Raw genomic sequence first — 15043 nt, forward strand, 5'->3', positions numbered from 1 at the left:
CTAAACTACGTTCATATTTAGGAGACGGAGTGCATCTCCTTCCTGAGTGGTATGATGGCTGCGTGGTCCCATGATGTTCATACTTTAATATTATTGTTTGTACAGATGAATGTGGTACCTTCAGGCATTTGGAAATTGCTCCCAAGAATGAACCAGACTTGTGGAGGTCCACAATGTTTTTCTGAGGTCTTGGCTCAGAGGCACTGAGTTTGAAGGTAGGCCTTAAAATACATCCACAGGTACACCTCTAGTTGACTCCAATTATCCTATCAGAAGCTAATTGGCTAACTGCCTAAAGGCGTGACATCCTTTTCTGTAATTTTCCAAGCTGCTTAAAGGCACAGTTAACTTAGTGTATGCAAATTTTTTATCCACTGGAATTGTGATATTGTCAATTAAAAGTGAAGCAATCTGTCTGTAAACAATTGTTGGAAAAATTACTTATGTCATGCACAAAGTAGATGTCCTAAATGACTTGCCAAAACTATAGTTTGCTAGTATGAAATCTGTGGAGTGGATAAAAAATTAGTTATAATGACTTCAACCAAAGTGTATGTAAACTTCTGACTTCAGCTGTGTGTATAAAGCCATTGCTGTTTGAACTAGTTGTTATAATACACTGATATTTCAGTTAGCACACCTAGCAGCAGAATACTGTATGTTTGATATGTGTCATACTCATGCAGTGTGCATAGACTCTGGTTTGTAGAGAGACATTTCATGAAGTTTTGCTGCACCTACCAGGGTGTCAAGGACAGTTTTTAAATTTATGGTGATTTTATTTTTTTATCACTGAGTTAGATGAAGTGATCAATATACTGTGGTATTGTGCATTTTATGGATATCTTTGACTCACTAATATTCTCAGAATCTTGAGCGTGAGGTTTTTAAGACATCCGTCAGTCCGTCATTATTCATAACACTGTCTACTGTGAATACATTTTAGCCAAATGTGACTACCTCGACAACTTTATGCATTGGAGTTATTAAATATTTTTTTTTCTGTTTACTCGATTAATTGGCAGAATAATCATTCGATTACTCTAACATATTTATCGACAGTGGCAGTCCGTATAACTTGTACATTTTCGCATGAAAAGACAAATTGGTACCAATTCACCGCCTCGTTGTGTATTAAGATCTGGTTGGATCTTTGTCAAATTACACATTAATAGTTGTATGCTTTGATATTTTAAACATTTTTAATTTTTTATTTAATGTTACATTTAGTGGTCGACCGATAAGATCAATTTTAATTTATAAATATATTTTCCTCTTTGGCTGGTTTGTTTCTTGAGGGTGCTTTGAATCACCTGCTTGCATGAGAATTGATAGACATGTAAACACCAGAGATGGTTTGTTTTGCTGTTACGTCCCATCGTGTTACTACAATAATTAGGGATGTGCGCTGACTAATTTGACTGTCGTTTAAATGGAAGTTTTGTAACCGACTAGTCTAAAAAGAAACCAATCTTCAGAAAACAGAAAAAAAAATAAAAAAAAAATTATGCGACCCATTTAAAATACTTAATCTATTCCAAATCCGATGCTAAATTCCACTGAAAAGGGGCATTTATCTGCGACTGCTCACCTTGAATTATGATCATTGTACATTAAATATAGAACATGACACGCGTTCACTGAATCAACATTAGCGAATATTTAATAGACATTTATTGAAAACAATTGAATGAATAGTGCAGGATCAATGGAACAACCCTAAAAGCCTGTTCTAAAGAGAAATCACCAAGTAAAAGTTACTTAACATATTAAAACAGTCAGGACATTGTTGAAAATAATTAACAGGTAGACTAAGCCAAATCTATGAGAGAGAAAAAAAATGCGCTGAAAAGTTGTGCGTATTTCACAACGTGCATTCGTGTATTAGCCACTGATCTAATATGACAGCTGTTCGGTAAAGAACGTTAACCAATAACAGTTACGATGTAAAAATAAAAGTAGCTATAGGATAGAAAAAATAGGCCTGTGATGTAGCCTACAATAAAGCTAATGTATTCTAAACATGATGTGCACACAGAATCAAAGATAGTTTAACATGTTAAGCAGTCTGCACCTCGTTGAAAATAGCCTTCTTAATCAGCAGATTCAAAAAATTGCATACCTAGTCTAAAACAGTTATTTTCTAGGCTACTTAAAAGCATACATTTTTTGATGAGTAAAATTAACCCGTCGACATGGTCCGGTGAAAGACGGGACTTGACTCACCTGAGGCGTCTATCCTGCGCTTGAAAAAGCCCGCTCAGCGGAAAAATAACATCCAAGCATGCACAGATGTAAAGAAGACTCAAATGTGAAAACATCCATAGGGACTTTCAAACATTTGGAAAGCCGATTCCCGCGCCACCGAAGTGATTTTATAACTACTTTGCTGAGTTTGTTTGTCTAGTGAGAGGACATTCTCCTGTGCGCACCAAGAGTTAGAGAGGGAAGAAGCTCTGTATCTGCTCCAGATATCCTCTTTTTTTAAAATAATATTTATATTATTAATTCTATTTAAAATATGTAACATTAATATGACAGTAATTTAAGTGCAGCCTCTGTAAAAATATAAAGTCAAATGTAATTGTGTAAAAATTATGATCAGTTTAATGGGGGGAAATATTAACCGACTAGTAATTCCAGTGTCGACTAGCAGCATCACAACTGTTTAGTCGACTAGTCTCGCACATCCCTAACAATAGTAGCACTGTGTGCAACACAGTGTCATTTAAACGTCCGCATATCAGAGACGCGTTTGAGCTCATAATGTTAAAGTGCTTATATCATATCTATATTGCATATCTCGTTTAAATGGATGTAATAAACCAACCTCACACAACTTGAGCAGATCCAGCATCCTGTGTAGTGCTCATTTATTTACCTCTGAAACACGTATTCTATCAGCCTCAGGAGTTCCCTGTATCTCTTCTTATGATAAAAGGCAAATATCAATAAAACTTCTATTATATACTGTCTGCAAATATGCAGATATCTCATTCAAAAAGATGTCATTCATGAACTTCACGAAAATCCAGCATTTTCTTCCCATCGAGCGCTCATTTAATATCTTCCTCTGAAGCGCGTATTCCATCAGCCAGAATCAAAAACTTCAGGATCAAACGTTCCTCTGATTCACAAATAGGGCTGCAACTAATGATTATTTTGCTTATTGATTAATCTAACGATTATTAGAACAATTATTTGACTGTTTGGTGATTATTACAATGATCAATCATTAGCTCTTAACCGATTATTCAGCTTGAGCCCCGACTTAAAAGGTTGTATTAAAAGTGCTTACTAACAATAAAGAGGACAAAATCATCTTTTAAAAATACCTCTAATTGACATTCACTGAATTAAAGGGAAAAAATACTTTTTTATTAAATTTAATTCAGTAAAGAAATTCACTGCAAAAAATCCTATTGTTATCAAGTGTTTTTGTCTTTTTTTCCATTTAAAATTGTCTAAAAATCCTTAAAACAAGATACATTTACTTGAGAAGCAACATATAAGATATTTGGACTTGCTTTAAGAGAATGTATCTTAAATATACGTGTATTTTGTACATAAGTGTATTTTTTCACGTGGTTATACTTCTGTGAGTGCAGTAAAGGCAAAATAAACTTATATTCAAGATCTATTCTCTAAAAGCAAGTCTAAATATCTTATATGCTGCTTCTCAGGTCAATGCATCTTTTTTTAATGATTTTTAGATATTTTAATATATTTGTATTTTTTATATTCAACATTCTCAGATAACAATTTTTTCTTCTGCATTATAGCTGCTAAATAAAATGTACGTTGTAAAGGAGTTTTAGATATTTATACTGGAAAACAAGCCAAAACAAAAACAGATCAAAAACATATTTTGTTGCAGTGTATGGTGGGGCGAAGACTACCCTCTCTCACCTTTCTATTCACTTCAATCCATCTTTAACTCACAAAAAAACAAACTCTCTCGTATTAATAAAGCTGCGTATTGCCAATTTTCTTCACGATAAGAAATGCACAGTGACACACATTATGATTCAATAAATCGCGAGCCATCACGTTATAATCTAACTGCATTAAGCGTGCGTGCTCGAGGGATGAGTGTCCCGAGTCAGAGTGTACATCAGCCGGGTGCAGTTTCAATCTCTCCCCCTTAGATCGGGACATTCGCCCAACTCATAGAAGAGGCGCTGACCGCACAGAGAAATGACAGTTTCGGAGTTTGTAGTTATTTACATGATCTGCTGCCGTATTATTTGAACTTTAATAAAGTTATAACACATTAAATATAACTGCATTTAAGATGTAACGCCGGGGTGTTTCCTTTAAAGATGCCTGCCATGCAAGTTTTGCTCCAGATCCACTTATTCCACAACGACAGTGCTCTGTATTTACTTATTTTGTGTTTTTGTATAATTCCCTTGTAATTTGTGATCTACATCACCTGAAGCTGTTTGGAAAGTTTAGAGTGCATCTGGACTGTGAGCTGTGTAATTCTTCCTCTTCTCAGATGCAGTGTCATCATTAAAGATTAATGTGATCTCATGTTACATTAAATGAGATCAACTATTCAACAATGAAAATTGTTACGATTTTTTATTGTCGACATTGTTTTTTTCTTCAAGGTGCTGTCAAAAAATGTAAATTAACTTAAGTTCAAACATTATGACTGACTCTACAATGAGTAGACTACTTATTTGGGACTGTTCTTCTAGTAAAAAATGTTTTCCCCCCTACTCCATAACATATATTGTTTTCTTTTCATCAGGCCAGTTTGTTTCTTAATATTAAAAGTATTTCCTAAAATAAAACCATTAAAACAGAACATGTATTAGCTACCCATGAGGAAAACGATTGGGGTATTTACACTTGGTTACTTCATGCATTTTCACTTATTGGATTGCTATCCGATCCTGAAAAGACCAAGCGTAAATGCCCTTCAAGAAGGATTCGAGTCGGAGGTGGTTTGGGACGAAACTTGGTCAAGTGTAAATACATCTGGTTGTTCAAGCCATTTTTGCAAGCTTTACTCCGCCCAAACAGCGATACGTCAGCATAGGGAAAACGCAAAACATAACAGCTATTATATATGTTATTTGCAGAGGGCTCGCATTGTGCATTATATAATAACAAATTTGCAAAGTATGCACATTGTATGAGAGATTTTATTTTATTGTATTTTTGTAAAAATTATATATATATTTTTTATTTATTTGATCCAGATTGCTGACTAAACTGAAATTAAACACTGACAATCAGGGCTCGACATTAAGCATTTTGATGTGCTTGTCCTTTGGACAAGTAAATTGGTCATTCACTTGTCCGAGTAAAAAAGTTACTTGTCCAGAGAGAAGAGAATACATTTTAAGAATTGGTTACATTATAATACAAGTAGTAATGTCAAAGTTTTTGTTGTTTATGTTTTCTAAAATTGTGACAGATGCCCCTCCTAATAGTATTATACCTATGCAATCAACTCAATTCTCAGAAAGGTAAACTGTGCTGGGTAGAGGAGGATGTTATTTTCAAATGGTGGTTGAATTGTTACGTGGTTGTCAAATAAAGAAAAGCCTCCATTGCCATCATTTACAGCAGGTGCGCTCACACTTCTATGTAATGAGATCTACTTTTACATCATGCTATTGCAGCAAGATCCATCACGCACAACACATTGTCACAAAACCAAAATTACAGTAGTCTGTAGTGAAATATGATTTTTGACATGTAATCGGATATCGCGATATTTTAAGGCAATTATCGCAAAAATATTTTTTACGTATCGCCCAGCCCTACTACTAAAGCAATCTAGTCAAGAGCAGTGAGTGGTTTGTTATGGTTGTTTGATTAATATTACGGACACACACAGAGACAGCAGCAGGTCTATTATTAGGTTACTTTTACACTTACTAGTAAGACGTTTTAATACAAGTCCACCCTTTTCCCACTGTTTAAGTTCACTTTAGACATAACTCAGTCATACTCAAAATAACTGTGTTCACATAATCCCTCACCAAGATGGGCATTTTGGTGGAATTTTGAAGTGTATTTGACCGTTTAGGCACATATGGAAAACTGCTCTCATAAGGAATCATAAGATTTTGTTTTCCTCAACATTTGTTTTACTGAAAGCTAGTGCAAAACTGACAAACAGTGCTTAGTTATGAAATGTTGAGTAGATGACAGATTGACACATTTTCAGTGTACATGAGAATGTTTAGTCATAATTCAAGGCCAGCAGAAGTATTGGACTTTGCTGGGTAATTCCTGCCGCACTGTCGGCTTCTCCCTGCCAGCTCTGTGGAATATCAATAGCAGTGTCCCTGTACCTGTACCTGTGTGTGTGTGTGTGTGTGTGTGTGTGTGTGTGTGTGTCCAGTGATGCATGCGGCCTGGATGCCTGGCCCTCTCTTTGGCCTGGCGCAGTGATTAATTTGCTGGCAGTTTGCCTCCATAGCCTGGTTTGCTACCATATTAAGAGAATGCATGCCAATAGCGCACACTGTAAACGGAGTTAACGATTTTCATCGTGCAATCATTGTGATTTTGTTTCTTTACAAAGATTTTATAAAGTATTTTGTTTTATGGTGTTCTTAATGGTTAAAGGAATGTTCCAGGTTCAACACAAGTTTGGCTCTATTGACAGCCACTTGGCATGGTGATTACCTCAGAGACAGTGCTTTCAGAAAGTATACAGAACCCTTCATTTTATTTTTTAGTTTTTGTTGCAGCCTTATGCTAAAATGCTTTAAATTATTTTTTTCAAATCAATTTACACTCCTTAGCCCATAATGACAAAGCAAAAACCAGATTTTTGTAGGGATGAGCACGAGTACTCGGGTACTCGAATGTGGCAGCAGTGATCGATCATGAAAAAGATGATCGATGGTGATCATGCATGATGTGACTTCATTTAATCCAGTGACAATTACCTGACAACTAAACACAAATGTGTCAGAGAGGGAGCTATGTTTATTTTGAGATTGATTACCTTGTGGTTTTGAGGGGTACATTGATTATCAGAGATATCTCATAGCAACCAAACTGATATACGACGCTGCAGTGCTATCATTACGATATTCAAAAGTGTAATTAACCGTGTTTTGAACACCTGTCTCTGCAAAACGTTTGCTAAACACGTTTTATTATCATTTAATGTAAGAACTTACATACTCGTTAATGGATACTATTTAATAAAAGTGAATGTTTATCACTGACTGTAAACCTCCCTGCCCTGGTTGCCAAAATGTTTGCGTGACATGACACACACCCGCATCTCGACGAAATGGGGGTTGAAGATTTCCGCCCGAGTTTCCAAGTTAATTATGGAATTATTAATACATTAAATTGAAACAATGGCATGTTGCCTTGAAGTGTTTCTCAATTAAGTGCAAATCTTTCCATGTTTTCAAAGTAATCTTTATCTGCTCCTAGAACACATCTAGAAACAGAGGCCTTGCTGTATCTATTGTTGGTGATGGAGTGTTGGCGTGACTCACGGCAGCCCTTATGATTAAACTGATGGTAATTTTGCTATGACCGGTTACAATGATTCTCATGATGTCAGTGTCATGATGTTTAAAGAGACTTTGGGAGAAGGATGGAGTAATTACTGCCATTCTCTCTCTCTCTCCCTCTCATGATGGTCTTGATTTATCAGCTGGTTGTTATGGTGATGGGAAGAGGGCAGGCTTGAACTTGCCAACTATCAAATGGTAGGAGCTGATGGATATGGACTTGAGAAAATAGGCAGATGTTCAAACTAATTTCCTCTCTCAATTCCCAGAAACTCCTCGGCTCTGGAGCAGTTTATCAAGAGTAGGCTAATAGTAGACCATAAATCAATGTCAACATTCATTCAAGCTGTAGTGTATTTATTAAATCTTAAGTAAGTCTCAATGTGGAGATACAGTTCTTTCTGATTGAGTGTGTTAAGTCTATTTCAGTTCAAATCTTACATAAGCACCCAAAGCATGTTAAACTCCCATCAACTGAAATCCACTGTTGAAGGGTGAGATTTCCGTTTCTTCCTAGAGCTGAATAGAAAAACAGACAGATTAGTGCTGCTGATATGAACGCTGCTGGTTAGTATTTTGTTTATTTGGATTCAGCTTCATACTATGTAGGAAAGGACTGAACAGATTATTTTATTTGTTCCATGAGGACCGTTTCAACCAATCCATAGCTTGTGCATAGTTTGTTTTTAATCGCTCTGTCTCTCTCGCTCTGTCTCTCTCGCTCTGTCTCTCTCTATGCTTAATTTATTCCATATTTAAAAGCTTCTCATTTGTATCTGTATCTCTGAAATTGCCCCATTATGTTGCTCATGGATAACTTCTGCTGGTTGATGACGAACACTTGTAGTTATGGTAACCATGTAGCTCCTTGGAGCAAGTTGGTTCTGCCTGATGGGATGTAAATGAAATCTACTCTGAAATTTGGTTTGGGAGAGACCAGATTGTAAAACCCAGAACCATTATCCATCTGCTCAAATGTTTTGCTTCGCAGTGGGTAAAGTTTAAGTGGCAGGCTAAAAAGTTAATTTTGGACCCTGGACATGGAGCAAACTGAGCCTTAATCACAGGCTTTCAAACACAGGATTAGCAAAAGCTATAATAAAAAAAATATGCTCAGATTGTAAATATATACAATACTATTAATGAATAATTGGAATCTTTTTATTTTTATTTTTTATTATTTGGGGGTTTTCTGTAAAATGAGACCAGTATGTTTTTTTTTTTTTATTTATTTTTTTTATCACCCAATTTTGAATGCCCAATTCCCAATGCAATCTAAGTCCTCGTGGTGGCGTAGTGACCCGCCTCAATCCGGGTGGCGGAGGACGAATCCCAGTTGCCTCCGTGTCTGAGACCATCAACCCGCACATCTTATCACATGGCATGTTGAGCGCGTTGCCACGGAGACATAGCGCGTCTGGAGGCTTCACGCCATCCACTGCGGCATCCGTGCTCAACTCACCATGCGCCCCACTGAGAAAGAACCACATTATAGCGACCACGAGGAGGTTACCCCATGTGACTCAACCCTCCCTAGCAACCGGGCCAATTTGGTTGCTTAGGAGGCCTGGCTGGTGTCACTCAGCATGCCCTGGGATGAGACCAGTATGTTGAAATTATTTTTGAAATCATAGCTAAAGGCTATATATATATATATATATATATATATATGCACATGAGCTATGTGCTTCACAGTGATTAAAGTGCTATGCTCTTTGTCATTTATACACATACAGAGTGTACGTGATTTTATTGATGCTGTTATGTGCAAGGAGTGGCTTCTCTCACGTTCACTTACTGTTTAAGCACACAGCTCATAGGGCTGGGGAAAAAATAATTCTGTTACAAATCATGATTCTTGAGCCAAATGATTTTAAAATCATCTCTCTGATGAAAATTTTTTATTTTTTATTTTAAATATATATCTTTATCTTAATGATTAATTGATATCTACAATGATAAATAGATAAATATAGGAAGCTATATTTGTGCAGATTTCCACACTAACAGGTAGGGATGCACCGAAATTTTGTCAACTGAAAATATTTGGCCGAAACAGGACAAAAAAAATTTATTTTCGGTTTCGGACGATATAGTTATGGAGGGCTGAAACCATTGACCGAATCATTCCGTGTACACAGCGTGGTTAAGCTACAACAGGTAAACATGTCTGCAGTGTGGATGCACTTCACCGTGACCAAAAAGGATGCTAAAGTAGCAATATGAAAATTTGTTTAACTGAAATATCGAGAGGCGGCTCGTTGCCGAAGAACTTTAGTATGACCAGTTTGATTTATCACCTGAGAACATGACACCCTGAACAGCATACCGAGTTCACCAAAACAACAATGGCAATGAAAAGTGTCCCCGGTGAAACACAAACTTGGAGGCTGTCAGCAGGTGATTTAATCAGACAGAATCCTAACCCTTGTACTGCATCGCTACTGTACTTGAGCCACGATAGTATGGTATAAAGCAGCAGCCACGCGAAATGATCAAAATTGAAATTAATTTGATGGAGACCAAAGATATGGGACACAGTGGACTGCCGTTTGAGTATAATGGATACGGTGCGCACAACACAGAGACTTCTCCGATGTTCAAAAAGGCCTGTACAACGGATGAGGTGCGCACACCACCAACGCTGTATGATATGTTCGACGAGATCATAAAAGAGAGCAACCCAAATACCAGACTGACTCTGAGTGCTACCGCACAACAATTTGATTATATTGCGGAACCCCCCCATCCCCAGAAGCGATTGCACTCTTGCGTATTGGAGCGCAAATCAAGGCCGCTTCCCACACTTGGCATGGATGGCATGCAGATATTTGTCTGCCCCCAGCACAAGCGTGGACAGTGAGAGACTGTTTAGTGCAGCATCTCATGTCATTGATGAGAAAAGGAACCGCCTCTCCTATGAGAAAGCAGAGAAGTTACTGTTTCTGAAGAAAAACCTGCCACTTTTCCTGAAGAAGTAGAACATTGAGTTATTAGGCTACCTAAAAGGCCAGTGATACCTATGAGTTTACCCAACTGAGTTTTTTTTGTTTTGTTTTTTTTGTTTTTGTTTTGTAAGGCATTCAGATATTATCAGTGTATTCTTTTTTTCACAAGGTAGTGGAAAGACATTCATAGAACACAAAAAAAGGCAAATTTATTTTATTAAATTACATTTATTTTAAAATAGATAAATATCTGTTTTTTATGTATTGTTTTATTTGATATTTGAGGCCTAAATAATGAAAACTGTTATGAAGTGCACAGTGTTCAGAAATAAAATCCACTTTTCACCGTTGTACTGTTTTTTTATTTTTTATTTTCTCATTGATAAGCTCAGAAGCCAAATTCATTGACTAAATTAATTTAAACACATTGCCACATAAATGATCAATCAGGAATTACCCACATTTTATTTTCATTTTCGGGTTTTGGCTAAATGAAAATTTTATTTGCGGTTCCGGTAAAAAATAAATTTCGGTGCATCACTACTAACAGGTTTTCTCTCTGAGACGTTTTGTCTCTTTAATTCTTCACCTTTAGTTCTTTAATGCACCGCTGCTGCAGCCGTTAAGCACCGTTTGTTCATTGTCGGATGTCAGAGTCCTCTGCTGTGATCAGTGTTCTTGTTATTATGCGTTATTCAGAAGTTAATTTGAGAGGTGTTGTGGAGAGTATTTCAGAAGTCACCCTGCAGATTCTGTCTTCAATAAATAGTTTAGCTGTAAAAAGGCTTATAAACTTTTGGATGCTTATAAACTACATGTCGCGCCCCGCAGTATTTATCATGCGCTGTGGCGGGTAATTTTGCACATTTACCTGCCACTGTTGACAAGAAATGCCTTTAGACACAAAGATGCATGCTTGAGGAAACACACCTGATTATATTTTGAAGAACAGACGGAAGACATCCCCGCGACGCACGTGTCTGATTCGCTTTTTTGTTCTGAAGTTCAGCAGTTCGATCGTGTCTCTGTCAGTCATCTGGGAGCGGTTTGTAAGAATAGTGTTGTCTATGAGAACGCTGCATAGGATCTTAGACTATCTCAGGATGCATATGCAAATAACATGGGACATTGGGATTACAGGTGAATTGTCATGTGTGTCATAATTCAGTAAAGCCCCAGAAATGGTTCTTGAACAAGTTTACTCTTTAGCCTCCATTTGTATGTTGCAGAATTATCATTATGATAATAGTAGTAGCCTATGGTAATATATGTTATATTTTATATTCTAAAACAGCAAAATTAGTTTAAAATGATATGTATATATTTCTTTGTTTAATACAAATGGACATAATGCAGCCTTATACATGGGCTCCTTATGGTCGTCTAGCTCAGACAACGCACTGACTGGTCGATTGGTAGTTTTGCACATCCCTACCTTTTACCTGCAAATTATATATTACCGAGTGAAAACAATTGTCATTTCAGACACAGCTGTTTTTCAATAGACATTTCTTTCTGAGAAAAATGACTTGCATTTTTTTATATCAAAACATCAAATCGCAATGCTTACAGAATTGCAATACATATTGAATCTGCTTGGAAATATCAGTGTAATATCGAATTGGGAGGTTTGTGGCAATTCCCAGCCCTAGCAGCTCAGCAAGACCGTGTAGGCTATTTGTTTCATTAAATCTCAGCTCTTTGAGGTTTAATCATTACACTAGGACATATCACAATTTTAATTTGATTAAATGTGCATTTATGCATTAATTGTATCCCAAATATGTCAAATTCTGTGACTTTCCATGTAATAGTTAATTCCGTTTTTATAACTGGATTCCGTGATTCATCATAGGGCCTTTGAAATGCAGTTCAAGAGGTTAAGTGAAAAGGTTTATGTTGATTTCTGTATCACAGGTCACACTTCATTTTATTGTCTATAACCGGGTCCATTTTTTTCATCAATCATGGGCCATCTGTGGCTGTGTAATTCTCCCCCAGGCCTCCACCTATCGGACTGATGTTACAGTGAAATCTGAAAGAGTAGTTTGCGTTTTCTTAAGTTAAAATTGGCTTCTGCTTACCAAAATTTGAAACACTGCCCACAGTGGCCAAAGCAGTAAGTGTTGTTGGGCGTATGGGCATGTGTGATCTCCATTTTCTGGGTGTAATGTCCACAGAGGGAGAGTTGTGAAGCGAGTTGTTTTCAGCTGTACAGACTGTAATACAGTGAAGAGGAATGCACTAAACCCCAAACCTAAACATAACCATCATTGGAGTAAAAATCGAATGTTAGAGGGGAAAAACGCAACCTCTGAATCACGCTTGTCACTGATTATGGAAACGAGATTACTTCTTGGTTTCAATGTGGGATCCGAACCCAGGTCTCCTGTGTTGCTGATGCAACATGCTTCCGGTCACACCAGCAAAAGGTAAACAAACTGGAGCTGATGCAGAAATAACTGAAGGGAGATGCTGCTTGTCAGTCAGTCGGCATAATATGGCTATCCTAGGGTACTGGAACTCTCGGAAACAAACAACATGTTGACTTCCTGTGTGATCATGCTGCACTTCTACCTGACCTTTGTAACACCAGGATACAATCACAGTGGATGACATGATGTGAATCATAACCCTCTGCCTCAATCTCAGTTTCAAATGCAAGTCTCACTCCAGAGCTGTGTGCAGATTCAAGTTCTGTTCAAGTTTTGTTTTTCCAGATGTTTCCAGGCCTTGACATCTTCTATATTCTGTAAGGAATGGGATAGGGGTGGTTTGTTCCTAATAGAGGTTTCATATCAGTATATAGAGACAATTATCTGGTGTTCTAATAGAATTTAGAGCAAGACAGCACTGACAATAAGAGTCAATAAGCTTGAGTTTTTGTAACTCGTTATAACATTGCTGCACTCTGAAAACTTTTCTAATCAGAAAACTTCTGAAACTCGTGTGGAGCATACAAACATGTGACTTCATGATTTCTCCTTTTACAGTTGGTTGCTGAAGCGAGCTCCTTAAATGAACTAACTATAGCCTCTTTTTGAAGCCACTCTAAAAACTGCTATTATCTCTCTCTAGTTCACAAACCTATTACATCATTACTAATTATGAGAAAATTACAGTCAGTAAGGGAGACTGGGAGGTGGATCTAGAATGTAGGAAGGTTATTTTTACTTCCTGCTGATTGTATAATGTATTAAAAGAAGCAAAAGTTGAGCAGGTAAGCAAGAATGGAGCTCCTCAGTTGTTTTCTATGACCTGAACCCACACACATTCACCAACAGTCTGTAATTTGTATTTCACCACTGAGGAACATAATGAGTAGTCTTCTGCTGGAAAGAAGAACTTCACTAAGACCAAAACGGCTAGTATTAGTTTCTTAAAGGAATAGTTCACCCCAAAATGGTAGTTCTCTCATCATTTATTCATCCCCATTATGTTCCAAACCTGTATGACTGTCTTTCTTCCGTGGAACACAAAGATATTTTGAAGAATGTATGTATTTTTTTCCATTTCATGCCAGTCAATGGGGATCAAAACTTTCAAGCTCCAAATAGCACACAGGTAGCATAAAAGTAGGCCTAATCCATATGATTCAAGTGTTATTTTCCACGTCATCTTCCAAGTGGTGTGATACCTTTGGGTGCAAAAACGGACCAAAATTTAAGTCCTTATTAAAGTGGATATTCAAATGATCCAGTATATTAATATTGCTGTTTTCATTAACAAACACAATGAAATGAACACATCATTTTACATTAAACAAAATAGTGAGGCATCAGGCAGTTCTGATCATAAACTGGTACACTGTGTCTAAGTTGATTCAAGAAAAGATTTTTGATGTGATCATCCCGTTCTCATAAAACCATACTGGAAAAGCAAAGTGTTTAAAAGCACCGGATGTAATCAAACCACAAATGTATAACATTTCTAAAATCCAAAAACTACATCAGAATCGTACTAACTAAAAAGCCCCATGTGTCACTTATTCTTAATATTGTATTTTTGGACTTAATGCTGCACTACGTAAGATTATTTGGTTAAAAATGAACAAATTGCCATTATTACTTGATTCACTACGGTACGCCTGCAAAAATGATTTGTATTTTGAGCTGTCAGGTTGGATTTGGTGCAAAATTGCTGGCTTATGTCGTTCATCCATACATCATTACATGTCCTTGGGCACAGAAAAGTAGTACAGGCTGTCGCATGTTCTGGGCTGAAGAAACTACGCTGTTCAGTTCAGTCAGTCAAACTCCGTTCAGGACCGCATCGCTGCAGTCTGGATGGATGTTTATCTGTTATCTGTTTGCCGAAGTTTATTACCTTCTATAATGCTTGGATACAGTATTGTTTGGTAGGGGGAATGCTTTTATGAATTGGTTTTTACTCGTGTGTTAACCGATCGTGCTGTATCTGTTATCCGGTGAAGTTACTGTGCCATGTTTAGTAATATGTATGACTTCTGAAATTGACTTCTTGTAATCGTTATTGCATATTTAAGCATATTTATTTTAATGTTTAATAAAGTATATTGTATCTCCATCATTATTGAATCCTTGTTTTATGTTTTAGTTTACAGTGTAATGG

At 36.9% G+C, this 15043-nt stretch overlaps 1 protein-coding gene across 6 annotated transcripts in view; it reads left to right on the forward strand.

Annotated features, from left to right (window-relative positions):
* Window positions 1–15043, forward strand: part of LOC127419243 (protein NDRG3-like) — a 109054-nt gene that overhangs the window by 15735 nt on the left and 78276 nt on the right. Inside the window, exon 2 of one of the 6 annotated variants that reach the window (XM_051660499.1) lies at window positions 106–215. The exons of the other annotated variants lie outside the window; for them this stretch is intronic. The gene's annotated coding sequence lies outside the window, so the exon portion shown is untranslated. The remainder of the gene's footprint in view (window positions 1–105; window positions 216–15043) is intronic. 6 annotated transcript variants of the gene reach the window in all.

The sequence above is a fragment of the Myxocyprinus asiaticus genome, chromosome 28 (genome assembly GCF_019703515.2).
Source record: "Myxocyprinus asiaticus isolate MX2 ecotype Aquarium Trade chromosome 28, UBuf_Myxa_2, whole genome shotgun sequence".
NCBI lineage: Eukaryota > Metazoa > Chordata > Actinopteri > Cypriniformes > Catostomidae > Myxocyprinus > Myxocyprinus asiaticus.